This window comes from Drosophila simulans, chromosome 2R, assembly GCF_016746395.2.
Source record: "Drosophila simulans strain w501 chromosome 2R, Prin_Dsim_3.1, whole genome shotgun sequence".
Classification (NCBI taxonomy): domain Eukaryota; kingdom Metazoa; phylum Arthropoda; class Insecta; order Diptera; family Drosophilidae; genus Drosophila; species Drosophila simulans.
Genome location: NC_052521.2, coordinates 16,080,921 through 16,106,209, shown reverse-complemented (window position 1 = coordinate 16,106,209; position 25,289 = coordinate 16,080,921). Strand labels below are relative to the sequence as shown.

Genomic DNA, 25,289 nt, shown 5'->3' with positions numbered 1-25,289 from the left:
GACACATTTGGCACACTGAGCACTGGGTTGCTTTCTGGCTCTGAATTTGCATTTATTTTTAATAAATTGTAAGGAAGTAGGAAGCCATGCGCTCGAATTCATGCCAAACCAGTGCCAAATGGGAATATCTATTAAATCGCAAAACTAGTTCATTTTTTTACACAAAAATATAAATAGGTCTTACATATTTTATTTGATTATTGCTGTCATGCGCAAGATATGTTAAAAATTGATATACCAATGCATTATTTAACTAAAAACGTTTTAGGTTTGGTATTCAACTATTCAGTAGCATAAAAACAAATAGCCAAATATGTATGGGATGTGCCTTTAGAAAATTCCTAGAGTTTCTAGCTTGATTGCCATTCAATATTTGCAAAAATTAATAAGCAAATAAGCTCGAGATTTGTTTATCCCCAACTTACCCAAACAAACACGTCGAGATGCGTTAAAACCAGTTCAGTAGCCTTTTCTGTAACGAGCGAAGGGGTAAAACATATTTTTTTTAGTAATTTGCGAGGCATTAAATCAAAATTCTAACAAAATACTTCAACATTTATGGGGCATAAATCTGATGGGTTGGGTGTTAAGAGTAAACATAAATTGATTTATTCCCCAAGTCACGTCGCAGTTTCGACTCAAATTATCACTTGCATCTGATGTACGAGTTGTTAGAGCAAACACTTTCCATGACAAATTCGAGGTGCTCATATACTCGTATAGAAGTGCATACGTGTGCATATGGCAACAATGGTCAGTACATGTACTACATACACAGTGGCTGGCTAGCTTGTTAACTCATCCAAAAAGTAAACCACATTCTTGAAAGCATTAGAAACTGAACTAACAACAAAAAAAAGAGCTCGACAAAAAAACTACAGGCCAAACAAAAAGATAGAACCATGAATAGCCAGAGCACAAAAAACATGTTCAGCGCGTGTAGCTGCAGCAGCAGCAGCAACATCAACTTAAATAGCAACAACACGGGCGGTGGGCGTTGGGCACACTGGGCGTGGCCGGAGTGCAAAATGCAAAACAACATTGAAGACGAGAAAATCTGGCTACTGTAATTTGTCTGCCCACCAAAGACACGACCCCCTCCCGCTCCACCAACAGCTGCTCCTCCACCAAATTTCCACCAAAGCCCCTAAACTTGGTTGGTTGCTGATCGCGTTTGGCCAGCCGGTTGTTGTTGCTGCTGCCCCGACTTGACTTGGTCCGGGCCAGTTTGCAATTGCTGCTCTACTTTTGAGTGTGTGCTCCACCACCCCCTCCACTGCCGTCGCCCCTGGGCAGCCCCCTGCGCCCCCACTGCTCCCCTTTTGGCCGCTTGTATTTGCTTCCTAAAGTTGCCGGCGTCGTTGGCCGCCTTTTGTCGCTGAGGTCAATTTTTATGTTGCAGCCATTTTTCAGAGACACAGCTACAAAAAAAAAAAGTAAATAGGAAAATTCGCTTTTCTGCACTGAGAGAAATTATTAAGGATTCATGCTGTGATATTGCTATCATTTTAAGTTGTTTCCTGTTGTTAAGCAAGTTTTTTTTATAAATTTAAGTCATATTGTGTTCCACCAAAACTAGAACGTATTTTTGCGTATTTAATATTATTCTCTCAGTATATCCTTGGTTTCTTTTCCATCGCCATTTTTTAATAACTTAAGCCGTTTTTATACCTCTTTTTACGCCCTTACGAAATCAGTATTTGTGCTATATAGTATATGTGCCGCGACTTTAATGATGATTATAATTCTTCGGGTTGGTTTCTGATTTTTCTTGGGTTGTCTCTAAAAATTGGAAGTTTCAGAAATGTTACAGAAAGTAGTGGTGCATCATTTTAATTTTTACAGGATATTAATGTGGTTCATATGCCACCGAACTTTGCTTCTTCATCCTCCATTTCTATTTCAATTCTTTTTTTTTTTGTATTGTAAATTTTTTATGTTGTCTGCTGCACTTAAAGTTACGTATGAGCATTTTGTGTAGGTCTAGTTTGCCAGCTTTTTTGTTGCAACTGCCTTTGTTGCAGACAAACTTTTTCAACTTGACACTTGAACCGAAAGAACTCCAGCCAGAATGAACACTCGACTACAAGAGGCGGCCTCAATGGCCTGACACTTTCAGTTGGTAATTAGTTTTGAGGCCATGCATGTGAAATGCAATTTTCCGCCGAGTATCTGAAGGGGAAGCTGCACGAATCGCTCAACCAAAAGGGTCCGTATTCACTCTGAACTGAAATGATGAATTTCGGCTAGACAATCGATTATGTAATCTAGCATTGAATAAGTTTTTGGGGCATTGTTTACTGGCAACCTTGAACTGTTGCAGGCTGAAACTAGGATTGCAAACCGTCTGAAGTGACTGGCAAATGATTGGGCCAGACTTTCGAGTGTCTGTCAATCAAGTCGAATCCGAATTAAATCATTGACAAATAATCAGTAACAAGGCTGTAACCTGCTGTTGCTGCTGATTTTACTTATAGTTGCATGTGGCATGCAATGTTGCCGCTGGTGCTGCTTCTGCTGCTCCTGCCGCCCTGCAGCAATGAAAAGTGAAAATTCTTGGCTGGCTGCTGAAAACTACAAAGTTTTGGCCCACCGACGGGGATTTCTACATGTTCGCCAAACAAATATGAAGAGGCAACGGCGCCCTTTCTCCTTTTGTTGATCGCAAACTGTGCCGTCGTCATGTGCCACATTTGCAGTACTTTCAGTAAGCTGAAAGTAAAAATAAAGCCCAGTGAACTGAAACTGAAACTGAGCATGCAGCATAAATATGTGAATAATGCATAAACAACTAGAACACATTGCACCGGCAACTGTTGCTGTGTGTTGCATGCTCACATCGCAAAAACAACGAGAAAAAACGTCGAAAAAAATTGCTCAACTGCAAAAATAAATATGAACATTTACTGGGAAAAGTTGATGCACAGGTAATTAGAGCCAGCAGTTTTTGTTTGCCATTGCTCATGTTGAATGCAACTGCGAATGCCTTCTTTTTTGCGCCCAAAAAACAGGAGCGTCCAGACTTTGGGGCTACTTTAATTAAATTCTTCGGGGGTGCAGCGGATTCCTTTGCCGCAAACAATTTTCAAATGCTCTTTGTGCACAAGTTGCAATTCATAACATGAAAGGTAGCCGGCAAAGTTGCAAACTTCAAAAAGGAAATGGGCATATAATCAAACGAATCGTACACACTCTTGAAAATAGGGAAAAACTAATAGGACCAGGTACTTGTGCTCCAAGTTCAACACGAACTTATTCCAATAAAATTGCATCGCAGAGTGCTTCCTTTTCAAGCAAATTTTAATTTGTTCTTGAGATGTCGTACCCTGGCTGAGCTATCTCTAACCCAAATACCTCAATAACGAGGAGCAGGCTTTAGGGCATTGGATAAAAACGGAGGAATATTGGGGAGACGAGGAGTTTTCACAGTTGCAGCCCAAAGTTCATCACAACAGCATAGCTGCAGCCGCAGTTGCAGTTGCAGTTGCAGTTGTAGTTTTCCGCACTCAAAGCCAAAGAACAGAGCCACCCCCTCGGCGTTAAAGCGGGTAAATAGGCCAACGCGAAGGGGGTTACTGCCAAACAACCGAACGCAGTGGCGTTGGGGCTAGAAGGGGGCCAAACTGGGCCCAAGGGGCTCTTGGCTAACAATGCATATGACAAACTTTTGTCAATTTATTAAGAAGCAAAGAAATATGGCTGCTCTCCTGCGAGCCAGGCTAACCTGATTCCCAGGAGAAGCCATGAAGCCAGGCGGCAACGTGGTCAGCCGGAGAAAGAGTTTCCTGCTGGATGCCCTCGTGGTAGCCCCCTGTGAAAAGCCCCTCATGAATTTCCCTCATGTAACCACTGATACTCATCATCATCATCAGCAGCAGCAGTTGCTGCAGCAGTCAAGACGCAGTTCAAACAACTTTCGTTCGCATAAATTGTTGATAACAAAGGCCGGGAATCAGTGTTGGGGCTACCAAAACTGGTTGCATCAAACGTTTAGTGCACAGTGGCAAATCTAGAAAATTAATACATCAATATTTTTCTTATATTCAAAATAACTAGCTAAATCTGCCAATCAATCTTTCATTTGTTCCCTGACACTCAGATCATTTGTACATTTTGTGCATTAGGATCATAGTGTTCATTGTATTAATTTTGTTATTTTGACAGCTAATATTGGTTAATTTTTCTCAGTGTCCTGTTGCAGCGGCAGTTATGAATTATGTCAAATGGCATAATTGCCAGTCCAGCTTCAGCAGCTGCTGCACTCGTCGGCGGTTTTTAGTTTTCGGTTTGAGTTTGACTTGCAGTTCGAGTCGGAGTTTTGGGTTTTGGCATCGCGCTCTGGCAGGAAGCAATAAATTCTATGCATTGCACTCGATACAATTTGTAGCTGATAGGATGGAATGGCGATGTCGATAGCTGGGGATGCTGGGCAAGCTGGGTATAGGATGCTGGGGATCGCCAGATAGATGCCAGTGGATAGATGGCTGGCACAGATGCGGAAATGCGAGGAGCAGGCTAATGAACGTGGCTCCCTGCCTTAACGGTTCTGGCTAAATTGTTGGTAATTTACTTTTTCAGCATGCCGCTGCCGATCATCAATTTATGCATTTATCGCTATACAGTTATGGTACGCATCTTGCTATCTGCTCCACATATATAGTATATACTGTACTACTATTTGGTACCCCTTGTTTACCCAACTTTCCCTTGCTCGCTGGAGCTTTGCGAGCAGATTTGTACTCTAATTATCAGGCCTCATGAGCTTCAGATGTTTTATGGCTAAGATTTCACACTCACGCTCTTGAGGGTCTGCCGCTCGCCTACCTCCCCTCCCCACCCCTTTTGGGGCATTTTTTCCCCACCGTCCCTGCTCGTCATGCACTTGAATCCGAATCTGAGAACTCGACTGGTGAAAAGTGAAACCGAAAAAGGGAAAACTCTGAGCGAGTAACATGAGAACTCCCCGAAGACTTTTACCCTTTTAACAACAAATGGAAGATGGCCAAGAGCGGCGGCATTCGAGTGTGAGTGTGTGTGAGTGTGTGCAACTCATATTGAGGTTATTAGTAACAAGGTCACTGCAGCCCACACAAAAAGTGGGCGGTGGTGGGAGGTAGGAAGTCGAGCTTGCAGGCGGGTGAAGTCTTATGCACTTTGGCTCACAAAATGATAATTTATGTCGGCAATATTTGAATACAATTGAAGTTGCCAGCCAGCTGGCATAAGCAAAATTTCAAATTTTCAATTTCCCTTTTACAGAGAACGGCAACGGCAAAACAATGAGCAATCGAAAAATGCACATTTGAAATTCAATGTGTAACTGTAGCTCGCTCGGGCACAAAAGTGGCAGAAAATAAATGTTCACTAGGAAATTCAGTCACTTTTGGCTCAACATGTGCTTTTCAAAATTTTGTGTCATGCTGCAAGGCCCAAAACAATGAATAAACATTTTTATTTTTATTTTCTTTATCTAAATGTTTTCATGGAAAATGCAAAATATTAATTTATACTTGCAAATGCAGACAAATGCAGTAGGTCCAGCTGTTTTTCCCAAAATTATTTTATTTTTATTGAGTTTGTTTATTTCAGGCAAAAATCCTCAAACTCACACTGGCAAACACACATGACTTCACATTATGACATCAGAGGCGAGTTCTCGGGGATTCTTTAAGCCCCTTTTGATACGCAGAATGACAATCAAAAACCCATAATTAACCAAAATTAGCGGGTTATAACATCATAAAACAAAAACAAGAAGTAAAGCAGAAAAACAAAGGCTGATGGAAAAAACATAAAACATATGAGACCAAACAAAAGCATAAATTTCGCATTCGATGAAGAGGCAAACACAGAACATGCACTATGATGTTCAACTTTTTAGGAATAGGTAGGAAAAAATATATATAAGCAATATATATATTTATTTTAAAAATTCGAGTAATGTGAATACAACTTTTGCATATGTAAAACTATATTTAAGTCCACTATAGGATCTTAATTTATTTTTAAGAATAATCAGTATAATGACTTTGGCTGTAGCTGTAGAGAGGGCGTCTCGGATTAAATAAAATCAAAATTGTAGTTAATTTGCATGATTCCTGGGCGTTTCGGAAGAAACAAAAAAAAAAAAATCAGCAAGAACAAAGCAAATAAATTATGCTGGGCATTTCGAAAGAACTTTGTGCAACACATCGAGGGGCTGGCCATAACCACGGCCACGCCCACCATCAAGGCCAAATACCTTCATTTTTTCGCTGTATTCTTTTGGGCTCTGAGAATTTATTACGAAATTGATGCGGCCGAGAGCTTGTTGCAACAATTTGGCTTTCAGGCAGCTCCAAGACATTGTTTTATTCTTATTTTTTTTTGTTTTTAGTGCTCGAATCGAGCGCCGAGTTGAAGTTTGCCCACTGACCAAACATTTAATTACAAAAAACGTCGCGACCTGCAATAAATTTCATTCCGCAGTTGCAATCGCCTCTTTTGGCCGCAGGCCGGGCAAATAAATACATAAAAATTGCCACTTTGCCCGCCGCAGCCCCAACCCCTTTGTTCTGGGCCAAAAAGTTGCTACAGCACTTATCCGGCAGTTGCGAAAAGGATCATCCTTATCCTTGGTCTTAGCCTTGCATAAATATGTTTTTATTTATAAGATGGGCGGCCGGGACTGAAACAAAAAGCCAACTTATTCAAAGCCAGTGAAATTTGTAGCCCTGGTCGGCCTTTTGTTCCGGCTCCCCTCCACCACTTCCCTTTACCCTGCCCCCTCTTTACACCCTTGCGCATAAAGAGTTGGTGAAAAGAAAAAAAATATATATATAAAATATATATATGTATATATAAAACTGAAACTGAAACTTTGTTGCCGCTTCGATGCGCCTTTTTGCCGGACTTGGTTGCCCCTTTTCTGTTGCCTCTTCAGTTAACAGAATTTATTTTTCTCCAGCTTGCCACCCCTCGGTTCCCCCCGCCGCTCCACCGACTGCAGGAGCAATCTAAGTTGGCGCACTATAGGGAAATTCATGTCGGTGGGAGGAATAACTAACTGATAAGAGTTTTAATCGGATCATCATCAACTTGTTCGCGCAAATTTTGCTTTTCGCCTTTTCAGGGAGTACACATAAAGTGAGCAAAAATAATATCAGATGGCAATATGGTGTAAAAAGGAATCAAAAAAGTGGTGTATTGTATAGTTTACAATATGGGTGAAGGGTTAAAGATAGAAAGAACTTTTTGAAGTCTTCCTAAAAACCATTATAACGTGCCCTTATCAACATTTTTAACGACAATACATACATTCCTTCGAAGCTGAACAAATTAATTACAAATTTATGAATGAACTTCAACCCCTTGAGTGTCCGACATCCAATCAACTTTTTGCTCTCCTTCACATTGTTGCTTGATATGCATTAACTTTCGCTTGGCCAACAAACACTCACACCTGTTAATTGCATTTCAGCCACAGTGAAATTGTTACAATATTACAATTTATATTGCGAAAGTGACTTACATCACAGTTGGCTGTGTCCACTCGCCCGCAACTGCCACAAACATCTGCTTCCACCATTCTGGAGATTCGCTGTCCTTTGGGTTAATTTCGTTTTAATTAAAACACCAAATGTGCAGTGGCAATGGCAATGACAGCATCAGCTCTCAAGGGAGAGAGTCCTTCGACATGGGTATTTGGCTTCCACTTCGAAAACCACTTTTTCCTTCGACAAGTTTTGTGCTGACGACGCCCATGCGGCGTATACGTAATATAATGTGCTCGACGACCATTAACGATTGCTGCTGCCACAGAATTACCTCCGAAAATTCGTGACCTCAGCCAACACCCACCAGCGGGCACTTTAATGCCATTCTAGCCGAAAACTCCCCATTCGCCAGTTCTTAGCCACTTTAATCAAGTGCACAAGTTGAGGAGCTTAACTTGGCCGAGTCGCTTTATCAGGCCATGTTGTGTGCATGTTTATGGCCAGAATGGCATGGTGCGGCGAATCACCGAAACAAAGGGCCAAAAGGGAGCCAAAAACAGCAGACAGCTTTGCATGCCTTTTCGCTTGGTTTTAGCCCGATGTCAGCCAAAGTTTCATATGTCATAATTTTATCAGCCAACTCGGTACGTATAGAATGTACATATGTGTGCGCTGGCAGCCCTAAAGTGGAAACATTGCGATGCCATTCATGACACGCAGGCATTAAAGCTTGCCACAGACAACACAGGTGAGATGGGAAACCATAAGGCTGCGGATTCGTTTCAGTAGACGACGAGAGAAATACTCTAACGTCAGTAGATAACATACATATTTCTAATTTAAATACTTTTGGATTATAGTAGCAACAAAAAGGAAACAATATTAACAAAATATATATATTTATTATTTTTGAAGGAGTAGAATTGTACATAGTACCTTATTTTAGGGCAGAATGACAGGCGGCAAAGTCAACTCGACTCAACCTCAAGTCAAGTCGAGTCACAGGCAGGTGCACACACACACACACGCGCAAGCACACACACATATGAGAGTGTTGAGCATGCTAACAGGTACGTTTGCTGTTGACTTTGATTATGGCCAAGGGACTTTGGCGGACTTGGGGGGCAAGGGGATACTGTGACTGCCTTGAAGGGTTCTGGCATTTTATTAACTATTAGCTTTAAGCGCCCTAAGCACTCCGATTCCCCCCGGGCATACAACACGCAACTTGCAACACATTTCTTCAATTCGAGCGCAAAGTGCAACAGCGCAGCTATAAGAACTATGAAAAATATTATGTTATTTTTAACACACTGAAAGCGTGTGGAAAAGTTATTTTTAGACGAGTCGCCACGCCACAAAAAAAAAGTGGTAATACTAGGAAGAAAGGGAGGGTGAAGCGGTGGTTGTGGGGATGGAGCAGCAGGGAGCAGCAATGCCACAATTTGCGGCAACTCGAACGTTGCCGCAGCGGCAAGACGTTGGCTTTCTCGTATTTTTCTTGGTGGACATTTTCTCCATGCCATTTTCCACTGCTCCTCCATTTCTGCGCTCCATGATTTATAATAAATATGGCCAATAAATTGCGCTTTTTAAGTGTGTACTTGCTTGCAGCGCACAGCTTAACGAATGAAAATTGCAATTTTAATAGAACAAAATGGCATATTTATTTAACATATGATTCGGTCGGTTGCCGATCGAAAACCAACAAGATATTTTATTTTTTGCTCGAAATTGAAAATAAAGTTAAGCTCAACAAACACTGCCGCAAACACGTTGCACAAACAGTGAAGGAGCAACAACAACAACTGGTGACAAAAATGCAACTAAAAAAGCAACGAAAAATGCAAACAAAAAACTTCAATAGCAAATGCATTTCGTTGAAGTTTTTAGTGCTGCGGGGATTGTAGATGCTGGGTGGGAAATCCAAATCATAGTGTGGCTGGTTGGGCAAACAACAGGAGCACCGAGAAAAATTCTGGCAGATGTTAAAAATTTCTTAAATATTTTAATATATTAAGAATACCTCTACATATTATGATGAAATTTAAATTAAGTCTTAATAGCATCTACCAGTTTCAAAATATACAAATCGAATGGATCAACAATTTTTTTCCGTGTACTTGCAGCCACTATGCTTAACGCATATTAAAACAAACACAGATACACACACGCGAATGCAATTTCATCGATGGTTTAGAAAGGGGAGTGGGTGGCATTTCAGGGGGGGTTTTCCACGAGAGACATTGATTTGTTTCCCTCTCAAAGTTCGACTTGCAGTCTCCTTGGGGCAGACAACTCACGTAACGCCAAGTTGGAGGTGCAAAAAACACATAGCCACAACAAACAAACAAACATACTATAGAGGAAAAATCGCTTGAAAAATACACACCGAGATTTGAGTGCCAAAAAGTTTTTGAATGGAATTTACGACTCTGCATATTAAATCATTTGGAACACGGCAAGTAGAAATAAAAGAAACGGCCGGAGAATGTAAAATTTATGGGGAGATAGGGCAGACAGCAGCAACAATTGCAAATAAAATATTCATCGAACGGGAAAAACAAATAAAATTCAGTGAAGGACAAACAAGAAAAGTTTATTGAATCGTTGTCTTTTTTTTTTAGCCAACGCCGCCCACATTTCTCCATAAAATAGTTTAGGTTTTTCGCATTGAAGCGGTTTAAAGGTGAAAACCAAATGCTTGTACATATACTATTACCATAATAAGCAATAATAATCTTAACATTGTTCAGGCAACAAGATTCTCTTACAACCCATATTAAATGGTATTCAAGTCAAGCTATTTATATATGAAAATTGTTGATGAGCCCGCAAGGAATTTGCGGCAATAAATTGTTTTAATTAATCTCAGGCGAAAGCAACCTTCATTAAGTCTTGAATTACCGTACCCCCGCTTATCCCTGGCAATCCTTTCACTGGCAAACCCTCTTCAGGAATCGGTTAGCCCACTCCATCATTATCGCCCGGCATTTCCGCAGACGCCTTCAAGCCATTTTTCATTGTAATCCAAAACCGAATCCGAACTCGATGCTGCGGTTACCACGTCGCTTTTTGTGACAGTAAATGTTGCTGGCACCGCGGCAAGGCCGCAAGTCAGCCGAAAAAGAAGTGGAGAAGTGAAAAAGGTTTTTCACACTTAATTGGTAGCACTGAAAAGTACAAACATTCACGCTCCCAAAAGTATATCTGTGAATGTATAGGTGTATCTGCTTATAGACCAAGTTACCCAACCCGCAGCACCGGTGATAAATTAATGAATATGAACTGCAGCCGAGTGGGAGAGAACCGAAATTGCCACATAACTGCTGGTTATGAAAACTCGTTTCTACTCCTAAATGTGTAGCGCATAGATGAAAAACAACAAGAAAAAACAACAAATCAAACCGAATCGAAACAAAAAATATTTCAGTAATTTAAAACGGAATATTTAAGCCAAGTGACGTTTGGGCTTTATTCGTAAAAATGTGAAAAAAAAATCAAGTTGCGGCAGGTCAGTTAATTTGGTTTGCTGCGAGTGCTGAAAGCCGAACTCAGTTGGAAATGCCAACTGAATACTGTCGACAAATAAATAAAATAAAATGAGATGTGTAATTTATGCATAAGCTTGTGCGAATTGAATGTGGGTCTAATCGATTCGAAATGAGTGGTAAAAGCTTGTTAACTGATCTGTCAAAGAGTGAGTTATGTATGCAAGCTGAAATAATGTTCATATTTGGCATTACTATTACTTATTTAGGTTGATAATAATTAGGATTATGCCAAAAATACATTATATGATTTATAAGCATTAGGCCTAATTAAAGTTGATTTAAATGTATTCGATAGTATTTATTGGCTAATAAATAGCCACATCTCCCATTTGCACAGCATTCTCAACTGCTTTCCTTCTGACTTAAATGCCATTATAATTAGCCAGATTTCAGAGCACTTATGTCGAAGATTTTATACTCATCCCAGCTCGTTAAGAGAACTCTGCAAATATCATTGAAAATTCAACTGGAATTTCCACTTAATCGAAGAAGTCGATGGCTGTCAACACTTCTACCCTCCAAACATCTAATCCCAATGTTCCTTTTCTACATGTATCTATATCTACATGTATCTATAGCCCTTTCTGCGCCACCCAACCAGATGGACAACAAATTGCATAATGGCATTTAAATGGCCCAGACGCATAAATGTCACAAAATGCTACAAATTGCCTTACCAAATGAACATCAATAAAAGCACTTTATGTCGCAAGTCACTTACAGACACAAATGCAGATGTCCACAGATACAGATACAGATACAGACACGGATACAGATACGCACACAAGCTCGCACAGCTGCGATAAGTAGCTGATGAGGGCAGTTGGCTCCTGGCTGGTCAACAAACATGGCCAACATGTCTATTCAGCAGAATGCAAAAAAAAGGAGGACATACCTCCAAAAGGAGTCGCCATCGGGAGACGTCGCTGGGCAAATGGAAATGCGGACAAACCTGGACTGTGGAGTCCTAACACAACCCAACGAATCGAATCGAATCGAAACGAAACGAATCGAAACTCAATCAATGATCAATGAAAGGACCTGACTGTTGGCCCACAGGGATGGTGGGGAGGGGGGTTCAGCGTTGCCGGCGGCGGCGGTGCGGCTGCCTCTTGGCGGCATTTAACATTTCCGTTGTTCGGTCTTTGGGGAGGCCCCAAGCAAAACGAACAGAACATGGTCGATGAAGAGCTGCACTGCAACAAAAAGCTAGCACTTCATTGTGTGGTAACCATATGCAAATGGAACTTTAAGTGCTGTGTTCCTTAAAATATATGTTCCCTTTTTTCTCCGAGTGTAGCTGATAGCCTGCGGAAGCTGACGAGCAACGGATGTCACTTGCCACTTTGGCCCCTCCCTCCTCGCATCAGCGTTCCCCCTAACCATCCCCCCTCGCCCTTGATTAATTCAGTTTTGTTTCAGCTGCATTGCTGCAATGGCAAATATTTTTATTGCTCTCGAATGCTCTTGCTGCTCGACACGAACTAATCGCTTTGGCAAATGCAAATTTGCATTTTATGCGACTGCAACTGCGACGGGATTGAAGTTGAGTGGAGCGGAGTGGAGTGAAGTGCAGAGCAGAATGAGAAGCTCTGTCTGTTGGCTTTTATAAATGGCCATATCCATGGCTGATTAGCTCCATCTGGCCACTCGATTATGAGGCAGCAGTGGCCGGTGCATCGGTGGCTGCCACCGTATCCTGCCACATACATAGGTAATTAAATGGATCGTCTTTGCTTCCCCCTCTCTCTGCCTTGCTCACACTCTCTCTGTCTCTCCCTTTCTATCTCTTCCTGGCCAATTGCCAACTTCCTGCCCGCAGTCATATGGCTTACAAATTATGAGCCAGCTGCCAAACTGACAAACGGGCCAGGAGCACTAAGAGCAGCACCACCATGCCGCCGATCGATCCCCATGGGATGCGTTTCGTTTCATTCCGTATCATTTGGCTGGGCTCCCATGGAAATGTGGAGTTTTCCGAGTTCGGGGTGTGGGGACTCGAGTGGTTCAATGGGGAGCAATTTGTTGTGGCGACAGAAAAATATTTGCAAATTAAGCCGCTTGGGAGCCGATCTAACAACAACTCAAATGCCAAACTGTGATTAAATCTCATTTACGTTGAGTGCTCGGATTTGGCAAATATTTCCGATATATGCAATCAAACGTTTTTACGGTTGGACAAATTTGGCAAAATGCTTTTTGGCATTTGGCGAAGTCGGCTTAGCTAATTTAATTAAAATATGTTTAGATGTGTTTATAATAGAACGGATTACTGGCTCAATGAACCATTAGCCATTAGATACTCCAAATAATTGGCGTGCAAAGCTAGGCATTTAAATTGTATGTTAATAATAATAGTTTGACTTTGATTGAATAATCCAACAACTCATACGTAGCTTACGAGATACTTTTTGATAATTTCCAAATATTTCTATCAGATGTTCTGTTTGAATTGAACTCTCACTGCCGCTTTATTTACTTTTACATTCCACCAGAAATCAAATGATTGTGTGTCCAGTCCAGCTGCTGCTTGTTTTCATAAAATTCCAAATATACTTTCACGAAATCAAAACTGTCAAGCTGCTCGAATACATCCGCTTACAACCAGCACCCTTTTTTTCATTTTTTGTGGGGGGAATCAATTTCGCATGAGGAATTCGCCATAGCAATGCTTTTTCAATTGAACTGTCGCACACGTGACAGTAAATGGAAAAAAGTATTCGAGACCAGCAGGCGAACATGAAATTTTCATCAGCGCGCCAGATGATGACAGCTGCTCTTCTGGGGTTAAGCTGATTTGCTCGGAGCGAATAAGTTTATACTTGTATACATACGTGGCTGCTACTCTTGAACTTGCGAAGAAGCGAGCCATATGCGAATTTTTAGCCCTGATGACAGCGCGAATATCTCGCTTTGCGATTCGCAAAATCCTCTCTTTTTGACCTTAAACTTCAACTTCATATGCGGCGTGGAAAAAGGCGAGAAAAGCGAAAAAATAAAATAAAACAGAGAAAAGGCAACGCGAAGACAACACGGCCAAAAGCACGCAAGCCGGGCCAAAAGCAAATAGCCGCCAGCTCCAGCGAAGCTTGATGCGATCGTTGGCTGCCTCGCCAAACGACATGAGCAATTAAAAATTTGCTAAATTAATTTTTTCTCCTCCTTCTGTGGCGTCGGTTTTGTTTTTTTTTTTTTACCAGTTTTCAACTTTAAATAATTTTTCATTTGTTGCGCTCTCCCGCATTTTTGGTGGAATTCATTAGGATGGCTGCCGTTGGCTATCCCTTTTCTGGTTTATCCCATCTTTATTGCTACACTTGACATTTTGTCAGCAGTTGTGGTATATTTAATTTCATTTCGGTTTTATTAAATGCGGGCTCAGCTCTTTGGTAAAAAAAAAGTGGGAAGGGGGAGAGGGGAGAGGGGAAAAAGGGATAGCTGCAGTCGCTTCTAAGTTGACATTTATTTGTGCATATTGCGTATACGACATGTGTGCCAGCAGAACATGGAATGGCATGGAACAGCGTACAGCATGCAAAACTCTGCCATGGCGGTTAGCCAAGTTTGTCACAAGTTCTGGCAACCGACCACGCCCCCTCCGGACCACCGCCCCCAAAACATGTGTGCAAATGTTTGGGTGTTTATCTTCATTTCGGACTTTTGGCTCTGGGGCTCTTTCGGCTGCTAAAGTTTCCAGTCGCATTTTGCTCAGAGTTTGGATTTGGCCAGCATTGAAGTGGCGCCGTACAGAGTGCTGTGATTCAATTAAAACCCTGTCGAATTTGAAATTAATTTAAGAAAATCATAATCTACTACTCGTAGTGTCCTACCGAAAATGGAAATGCTAATGACCAGGAAATGGCCACAAGATGGAAAAGCTTTGCTCGATTAGCATCGCAATTTAAATAAAAGTTAATGAAACGTCCCGTCTTTGTACGAAGTTCTTTAAAACACAATTATGTTTGTATACCTTTAAAGAAAAGTTTATCAAAAAGGGTTCAAATATTTTCAACAATTTTCTTGAATATTTAATTAATTCAAGGAAATCATAGATCTCAACAGTAGTACGATTGTTGCCCTGGAGCGAGGGAAATGCTGATGCCCTAGAAATGGCTCTAAGATGAAAAAGCCAGAAATTAACTAAGTTCACTCGATTAGCAATTAGAACCCGGTGAATTTGAAGACACGATCTTAGAGGGCTAAGAACTTGGGAACTCGAAGCTGAGAGCTATCAGCTATGAGCAATGAGAAACCTGACAGCACGATTTAGTGACAGCAAAAGGGCCAAGCTCAGGAATTATGGGCCATATTTTGCGGCTGCAGCTGCAATTGCTTGCCAACAGTTAACAGTTGCTGGATTTGCGGATTGCGGATTGAGGCTCGTTGACAGTTGGCCCGGTCAAATCGAAACCGATTTCTAGCCCCGAGCGGCGGTCGCATTCCTTGGAGAACAATAACAAACTGAATGAAAATTGTGAGCATCGATCACGATCTGACAGACTGACAGACTAACTGACTGGCTGACATCACCCGCGGCCAGTTTATGAAGGGAAAAATCAGATTTTTGATTGCGCCTCCGCCTCCCAACTCCCCCTCTCCCAACTCCGAAAATCCTAAGGTCACCGGCTTTGAGGGGTAACCACAACATTTTCTGGAAATCTCGCAACCGAAAATCCTCTTTCTTTCACTCCCCGTGGCGCAATTAAAACTTGTTGAATTGTTTGAAATTTAATTCAGCTTATGCTGCACACAATTGACAATAATTTCTAAAAGCAGGAGCCGCAGCAGTAGCGGCCACAAAAAACAAACAAGCGACGGCCAACAAACAACAGACAATTGCCACATGCAAGCCGAAAAGTTGAGTCACTTTTAAACCGATTATCAGCCCGAAACAAAAATGCTTTCAAGCCCAGTCCGAGCCACATTGCTGGCTGGTTTTGGCCTGGTCTTGGCCGGACCCGGGCCACAATTAAACAATTGCAACGGCAACAAACAAATTTATGAGCAACTTACTTCTTTTATTCTCGGTTTCCTCTTATATCCAGATAAGCATAAAGTTGCCATATGGAGAGGCCACAATGCGCAGGCAACAATTAAGTTGGCTTTTCTCTGTTCGAGACAACATGTCAAATGTCATTTGTCTGGCAATCACGATCCAAACGTATTGGATAACTCCGGGATTGCAGAATCGTTCAGACCTGGCTGATCTAATGATTGCCCGAGTCAGCGCAGCTGGCGTAGCTTTCGGTTATTCATTATTTTCAATACGAAACCAATCGGCCTAATGACACGAATCAATTAAAGACTTATGCAAATCGAATGAGTGGTTTCGTTTGGAGAGAAAGAGGAGAAATGCAATAACATTAAGTCATAAAATGCGAGCAAGGGCATTGGACTTGGTGTTATGTCTAACTGAATAAAAAAAAATAAACTCCAACAAATCTTTAATTTGTTTGGTTTCCAATCCAATAAAGTAATAGATTGCCTCAACTAACTTTGCGCATTCCCACTGCTGAATTGCATGCAAATATTCGCATATCTTTTGACTTTGATGAGCGCCGCCATCAAAGGCTTCCCCCTTTTTTTGGTTCCTGCCTTGGGGCAGTGCACTTCCTGCCCCTTAACCCATTACTTACTCTCCCTTAACCCTGCGCAACCCCACTGCAACGATTGCTGACAAATCATTTGGTATTTGACTGCGCTGCGTTGCCTGCATTTTACCTTTGTTTTTCCTTTTTTTTCCTATTTTTATTTTTTTATGCGAACACATTTTTTGTTAGTTTGGCATTTTTACGCTGCGGTTGCCATTTTGGCATGTGCCAAGCAGCCTTTTTTGAGCCCCATATGTCTGGGTTGCCAACTGTCTGGCCATCTGTCTGTCGATTGTTGTTGCAACTGCGACTGAGATGTCGCAACAAGAGTGCTGGGCGAGGAGTGGCATTGTGGAAATGTGGAAAAGTGGAAAAGTTTACCTGTCGGTCCTGTATCGAGGTATTTGTCACTTTTTTGGGCCAATTTGACTGCGCATTGTTGGTGTCGCTGCCAATTCAGTTGGCCATTTTTCACACATATCAATATTCTTTTTCCTTTTCAGTTTTTTCTAGCCCCCCCTTTGTCGGCCTGTGGGCGCGTGCCCCAAATTGCACAGCCATGTCCGGTGCAAAAAAAAATTAAAAGCAAAATAAAACGAGCCAAATATGCATGAACTGGATTTATGTAGAAAAATGCTGCAAATTTATTTTATAGTTCTTTGTCTGCTTTTGGGCACCGGCTAATGAAATTATTTACTTAGGGCAGTGTGCCATTTTTGCCAGCAGCATTAAATTTAATCTGGATAATTAAATCCTTTTCAATTCTCGCAGTGAAATAAGCACATTTTTCCAGCTGGTTTATGTCTGCTTGGAAAAACCATCAAAATTCGACACATTGTTCAATTAAACAAAAAGGAAGGTGGAAAAAGCCATCAGTGAAACATTGGACATAATTGAATTTGTTAAAACTTCTGTGGACTAAAAGTACACTTGGATGGCGGAAAATTCCCCTCAGGTGCTTGGCTAAAAGCCATTTTCTGTGCTAACATTGTCAGTTGGGGATTTTGCTTAATGCTAACTGAAGTAATCGAGAATAAGCCACGATTTGTAGCCAAATTATGAATGGCAAATATTACAAAATAATCTCTGTGAATTTCAGCATTCGACAAAAGAAATTTGAAATTGAGTGGTTTGTGGAAAGGCAAAATTATGTAAAATGTGCAGAAAAACAAATATTACAAAAAAATCATCAATTCGTGCCCGAGCCATTCAAGTTCCCCCCTCGAAAATAGTTTTTGCACTCGATGATGCTTTCAGCATTTTCCACCTCTATTCCAGCTTTTTCCTCCAAGTTGTTTGCCTTTGTCCGTTCAGTATGTTTTTTTGCCCAGACTCTGTCACCGATTGGTTTTTGTTTTCATGACTTCATTATTGTCTTTTTCTTGAACAGTGAATTTCATAACATCAAAACCAATTTCGTTTGGTTGCAAACTTTCAACGAATCTTGTGATAATTTGAAAATAATTGTCAAAAAATGGAAATCATTACCGAATAAGTTTTCCGGTTGATGTCAAATGTTTGTAATTCCTATTGAAGTTCAAAAAAAAAAATATGTTGTATTAAAAAATACAAAAATATAACATCTACAATTTTTGAAACTAATAAATTTTCTAAGTGCTAAGCATTGTCTTTATATCACTCTCTAATTTTGTGTTTAATTTGTTGTTTTCACTCTTCTAAGAAATTCGATTCTTCATTAATTCTTTCTTGGCAATTTCTGGGCCATAATTGATTTGCTGAAATCTTGATATGCCAACTTGTAATTGAATATAATTTGTGGGCATCGATGGCGCTGACCTGAATCTAATCCCCCACTGAATCCCTTAATTTGTGGCTCTTGTCTCCCGGACTTGACTTCTTTTTCGTTTTCTATTATTCTGTTCTTAAGATTTTCTCGGAGTTATTTCCTGGCGAAGGTAGAAATTCATTATCATTGCCATGGGCCACTCAAAAAAAAGGGGGAAGTTGAAGAAGAACTTCACGATCTGGTCGGCAAGAGCAACAACAGCAACAACAACGACATACTTGCCACATGCAACATGTTATTTAAGCGTAAATCATTTCTCAACGTTGGCCAAGAAGAGCTGGCTGGCTGGCTGGTTGGGCTGGAATGGCTGGCAAAAGTTGCGACTTTGAATTGGAATTTCGATTTTTCACAAGTTCACATGTTGCTCCCCGCGATTTCCTTGGCCGTGGTGAATCCACTGGAGCGCGGAGATGATAATGATGATAATGATGGTGGTGGTAGCGATGATGATGAAGCCGCCAACGCCGCCAACTACAAGCTTAGTACAACAAATACATAGCAGACACAAGAAGAGGCAGCATTTTCCATTTTCATTTTCACACGCGGTCATTAGAGTTGAACCCACTTAAGAAGAGAGTGAGACTCGGGCTAGAACTCCTATTTGGCTCATTTTTCACACAGCAACAACAATGGCAAAAATGAAAATAACAAAAAAAAAGAAAATCTTTAAAAAAGACTCCTCTTCAAGCTCGGCAATTGCTGGAGAAATAAATTAAATTTAACTTGCATTTTCCCCGCCGCCGCGAAGGGCCAAAGTTGTTCTCATTCTACCACTTGGCATTGCATGTACGAGTATCTTACAGATACTCGGTTCAGTTCGGATTGGTTTGGTTCTGCCCTGGGTTCTTCAGCTCCGCTCCAGCGCGTTCTGCCATATGCAAATTAAAATTAAAAGCCTTTTTGTACTGCTTAACTTTATTTTCTGCCTTCCCCCCATTGCTCCGGCCACTCGAGGAGGACCTGGAGTTGGTCATGGACTTGGTCTTCGTCTTGGACTTGCTCTTGGACTTGGAGTTTGCGGCTGGTCTCGTCCCTTGCCTATGACTTTACAATTTGTTTGGCCTGCTGAGGCCGCCGATAGGCCCTCTGAAGTGTGAAACATGGCTCCGCACAAATGTGCACCGAGAGAAATGTTGTAGTACAAGTAATTCTATACTAAAAATGCTCAAAAGGCAATTAAAGTGACCGAACTCATGGAAAAAATATCTCAGAAATATAATGAAGCTTTTTTCTTACAGTGCATCAACACAAATGAAGATTCAGACACACAGATACAACTCAGCACAAAATGACTGCGGACAAGAGGCTTCGTCTTCGTCTTGGCTTGGCTTGTCATTCCAGCGACTCCCCCACCTCCTGCTTGCCAACAATAACAACAACAATAATAATATTAACAACAACAGCAACGAGCAGCGCTACAATAACTATAACAACAACAAAGTCCGCTGGCCAACTCTGACTTCATTGGTTTTGGCCCGGCGCTCTGAACTGCGCTGAACTTCTTGAAGCGGAAGTTCAAGGCGTTCACTCAATTGTATCGTGTAATGAAATGTTTTATAACACCAAAACAGACACCAAAACACCAGTCGGCTCTTTTGGCCGCTCTCTGATCTTGGCCTTCTTGGGTCTTAGGTCTTAAGATTCCATCAATCCAGCATTTTATTCCTCTGTGGGTCATTGGCTTCAGCCAATCCGCTCGTAATCGTCAGCCATTTGATGCCTCATTAGCATTAATATATGTAATATTTATGCAAATATTTACGCGCACATCCAGCACTCTGGAGAACTTCTGTTTCTGCTGGCTGGTTCACATCATTTGTCATGGGGAAACCTATCAGTTTATAGCAGCTAATTATGCGCCAAGAATTAAACTGAATCAGGAAATATGAGGGAATCGGATAGACGAAGTTAAAGATGCCCTATTATTATCTACCTATACATTGTAGTAACAACATGCTTTAATAGGCTTTAAATGGTCTGCTGGGCTTAAAAGTCATATGTCATTACGAATCTTTACTGAGTAGATATAATTCAAAATCCTGCCTCATCCTTGCAATCTCTATTCCTACCATTTTGTGTGGGAGGCCAAGTCTTTGCTGGCGTACCCTTGGCAGAACAGTCTGTCAAGAGGAAATCTCCCATATCGCCGCAGTTGAAGTGACAGCCAGCTCCAGTAAAGCTGACTTAACTTCGCCAAGGTTGTAGACCTTCGGCTAGCGAATACCAGAAAAAGAACCAGAATTGCCGAGGAAGGGGTTTTTGGAGCAGATGGAGGAGTAGGAAGAACAAAAAACGAAATGATAAAGTATTCCAAAGGCCAGGGCAGACAGACACACATACAACACACGAAAATTGACGTAACTTATTCGCATTTATATCACTCCTCTCATCGGTGGTGCCTCCGATATAATACCGACGAACCATCGGCATCGGCATCGGACATGGCTAAAGATTCAGATACAGATACCATCATCAGTGTCGGCTCACGCAACAAGCATAAACAACAACTACGGCCCGGCGCGTCAAAATTAATACGTTTTTAAATGCCAAAGCCACGCAGCTTCCTGTAGAGAGAAAAAATACAATGGCTAGGGGAGGACGGGTTGGGTAGATCCGAGACCCTATACCCCAGAGCTCAAAGATCCAAAAGATCTTCGGGTGCCCAGTTGGCCCAGCCACGAAGTTGCCAAAGTCTTACGCACATGCGTGTAATTGTTTTTATTCTGGCCCGTCTCCGGTTTCCAGGTCGAAGTCAAGACCGTCGGATTTTGGCGGAGGAAGTTCGAAGAGTTTCGAAGGAATTTTATTAAATATTAGAGAAATTTGACTTAGAAATAAAACAATACGATTTGGGAAAGACACTTTAATATTATGCACTATTAAGTCATCTTGAATACTAAAGTGCCTTATTATATGTTCTAAAATTTGTTTCATTAAACAAATTAGGCAAATCGTTTTGAAACTTTAAAGATTCATAACTCTGGAAATGGTTTCTAGCGCATGTTTAGGCAGAAATAGTCGACAAACTCTTGCATCAGCCCTCGCAAAGTAATGATGACTGGAGCTGCGATCCCAAAGTGAACACTTTACGGAAAAGCCAAACCGAATGTAAATTGAATTTTAAAAGGCAATTTAACGTGCTCGCCTGGGCCGACTGTGGGCATAATTAAAAATTATCTTCAATTTAACACTCGACAGGGCAGAAATGCTATAATTCCTGATCTACGCAATTTATTCATTATTTTTTGCCCTACCGTTTGTTGGGCTTTAAATGGTGTTCAATGTTCTTTTTTTTTGTTTTTGGGTTCTTAATTAACCGATACCAAAAGCCGAAGGCAAATATGAGTTATGTGGTGCATTTGAAATTATGGGAATCCGATTTCCGTGTTGATTTATTGGCCTTTGAGATAAGCGAGCAAATTGCATTAAAATTAATGCCAAATTAATTAGCTGCAAGAGGAAAAGAAGGGCGAGGCAAAAGTGATTCGGTTCCCACAGCAAATTTCATTCAGAACCATTCCGCCCACAAGCTGCTGCATTTAGTGGAATTTAATTGCATTTCTGTTCCGGCATTCAAGTGGAAAATATTTTTGGTCCAACTGAAACTCGAATCTTCATTGGGGATTACCGCAGGATTATGGCGGCAAAGGAATTCATTTCTGGGTAGAAGCAAAAGTTTTGCAATGAAAAATGTTTAAGCGCTATTTCATTCAAAATGTGCATTACATTTTCCGGGAAATATCTAAAATATTTTTCAAGTGTGAGATTTATAAGCCATTGTGTGTTGTTTCTTCACGACGGCCAATCGTAAAGTGCATTTTAATCTCGCCTCTCAATTATAACTTTGTTTTGCTATGCGAACAGTTTCCAATTTACATAAATCAAGTTGATTCGACCTAAGCCAACCAATGCCCACGTGCCTCATTTGTACACACACATTTTCATTTATGAAATCGTTGATACAGTGCGTTTCGTGGCTGTAGTTCAAAATCGGAACCTATAAGCCAATATTACATAGCAGTTATTGATTTTTTAATATGAACGGCTTGCTGCTCTATCTGCATCCACAAATCGACCTATGTTTATGACTGTAACGTTACGTGCCGCATCGACAGCTGGCGAATAAATGTTGTAAATAAAATTTTACGCCTTTTTTATGATTAATTCGCTGTCATTTAATTGCCACAAAATGCGACAAAAACAGATAAAATGCCAGCAGAAATTGTCAAACAAAAATATTATTCGACGCGTGTATTTGCATATTTGGCAAAAAACTTTGCCCAATTGGCTTTTGAATATTCGCGAGTTGGTTAAAATACAAAACACAAAACGACAAAAACGCAACAGCAACAGAAATAATAATAGTGTATTGGAATTTATGCAAATGTTGCACGCGTTTGTTGATATTTGTTTTTGCAGTTTTTCGGAGGCGCGTCCCGCTGCCTTTAAAGTGAGTTTTAAGCGAACAGCATCATCATTTAGTCAGTGTGGTCGGAAAATCTGTGAAACTTTAATTGATTTGCCTCACTCGAGCATGCCGAGCACGTTTCGTTGGGCTACCATGTCGTATGGGTAATATTTGCTGAGCTGCAGCAGTGGGTGAGTGAGAGGGTGTAAATATAAACGATTAAATAATGGAAAGATGCTGATTAGATGGCATTACACACGGGATATGAGGTAGCAAATGAGATGCAAAACAATCCAATTTAATTGCAAATTTAAATTGAAATTGAAAATTTGCCAAATTTGCTTAAAGGCCCCCCGAGAATTGGAGTGGGATGGAAATTTCAATGAGGACTGTAATTAATCGCAGTTCAAAGATATATGGATAAGAAAACATAATTGCTTTGCATTTACTCACATCGTTCACACATAGTTTTCCATGTTTTGTCTCTGAATTGTCTCTCAATTTGTTTGACTGTTTCCACTTGATGAACGTAAATTGTAATTAATAATGCAAAATATCGACACAGAAACGAAACCGGCTTCAAAGTAAAAGACACAAATATTCAATAATACACATCAATATTTATGAGCGAAATTTCAATATTTTTGGTTACACACTTTCATTCAAAAAACACAAGCACAAATATTTTCGGAAATTATAAACCAATTTAAATGGTTTTTCGATTGGAAATTAACTCCTTGTTGTATGTGGAAAATGCTGAAACAATAAAGAAATACGAAATAATGAATAAATTAAGAGTTAAGCATTACATGTTGAAAATAAATTTAAACATATAAACATGAGCTGCCAAAATGTTAATTAATTGCTCAAATTAAATATTAAAGGAGTAATGCAATTTAAAAATTACTTCTAATCCAAAAGCCTCAAGCCATTTTAATTATGAAAAAATCTGCCGGCAAACAAATGTCTGCAAATTTTCCTTTCTACTTGGCTAACTGCCTGCCCCCCGGATTTCGTCTTTTTCGCTGGATTCCGGTGGGATTAAGGCTATATCTGGGGTTCTAGGGCTCGAAAGAGAGTGCGAAGGGGGACAGTGGCTACTAAAACTGTCTCAAGTTAATCGCTTTTATTTATTTTCGCCCTGTGCCAAGCGAAAAAAGCCAAACACACGCACACACACACACCCAGCGACTCGGGAACCTTAACTGCAACCGGTTTTTCCACTCGCACACACAGGGATTTTTTCTTATAACTTTTTTTTTTTGCGCGTTTTTAGCTATTTTCTTCTTTTTAATATAAACTTTTTTCGTTTGTTTGCTGTTGAAGAATTTATGAAAATCATAAAACAAAAGCGAATTTCATTCCACATGTGCAACAGTGTGTGTGTGTGTTTTGTGTTTAGTCTGGGCTTAGTTCCGCTCGTGTGTGTGTGTGTGTGTGTGTTGTGGAGCGCTTAGGTTGCAGTTGCAACAGATAGACACCACAAGCACAGGCTTTCATGTCTAGCCAGGTAGCTATATAGTAGGTAGTAAAGGTAGCTGCTCTTGGCCAGGTTAACACGCCAGGCCTGGCGACGTCATAAAGTCAGCTGCCGCTTCTGTTTTCTTTTGTTGTGACTTGCTGCCAGCCTTTTGTTGCCAGTTGTTGCTGCTGCTGCTTCGGCTGCTGCTGCTGCCGCTAGATGTTGCTGTTGCAGCAGCAACTATTCGGTTGACAGAGGCTGCCAGCCAGCTTTCAAGGCTGTTTAGAAGGCAGCCACACTCACACTCACACACGCATTCGGCCACACTGGCATTCATTTCTCCTGTCATCAAATTCAGCGATTTGAATTTGCTCAAAAATCTCTGGCAGAACTTGAGAAAACAGGCTACCGTTTTTAATTAATTCAACAATTTTGTTTGGCTTTTTGTTCTTGGGTTCAAATTACCGTTTTCAATGTGCGGGAGTAAAACGTGTTTTGATTTTATTGCTGCTGCCGCTGCTGCTGCTGCTGCGAGTGATGTTGCTGCTGTAGCAGTTGCTGCTGCTGCTGCTGCGAGTGATATTGCTGCTTCTTTGGGTTTTCAGTTTTCTAAAGCGCGGACACGAACTGAGAGATTTGTATTGGGAAAACCAACACGCAAAGAGACGCAGCGTCGAGTTCGACTTCTTCGTTCGGCTGGCAAAGCTCAACTGAAATGCCAAACAAAAACGCTCGCCACTGAGTCGCTGTTGGCCAAGATGAAGAGGAAGAGTTGGCCACGAACTGGTTTTCGTGCAACGCCGGCATGGCCCGAAGTCGAAGGCTTCGGCTTATAGCTGTTGCTCTTTTCAGCCGCATTTAGTAGTAGAAAATAGTAGTAGATTTTTAGATTTGGTAAGAAATAATAAGTGGCCAAGAGCCAAAAAAAAATCCAAGGCAATTCATCTGTGGCCACAGCCAAACAAATGAAGGCAATTAGCTCCGAAAACCGA

General features: G+C 41.0%; 1 protein-coding gene across 2 annotated transcripts in view; it reads right to left on the bottom strand.

Annotated features, from left to right (window-relative positions):
* The window catches only part of LOC6735201, an 81,120-nt gene extending 56,100 nt beyond the window's left edge, over positions 1-25,020 (bottom strand). Inside the window, exons 1-3 of one of the 2 annotated variants that reach the window (XM_039291307.2) lie at positions 24,763-25,020; positions 23,289-23,591; positions 426-472 (exon numbers count right to left, since the gene is read on the bottom strand). The gene's annotated coding sequence lies outside the window, so the exon portion shown is untranslated. The remainder of the gene's footprint in view (positions 1-425; positions 473-23,288; positions 23,592-24,762) is intronic. The other variant, XM_039291308.2, reaches the window with a different exon arrangement.
* Positions 25,021-25,289: the final 269 nt, after the last annotated feature.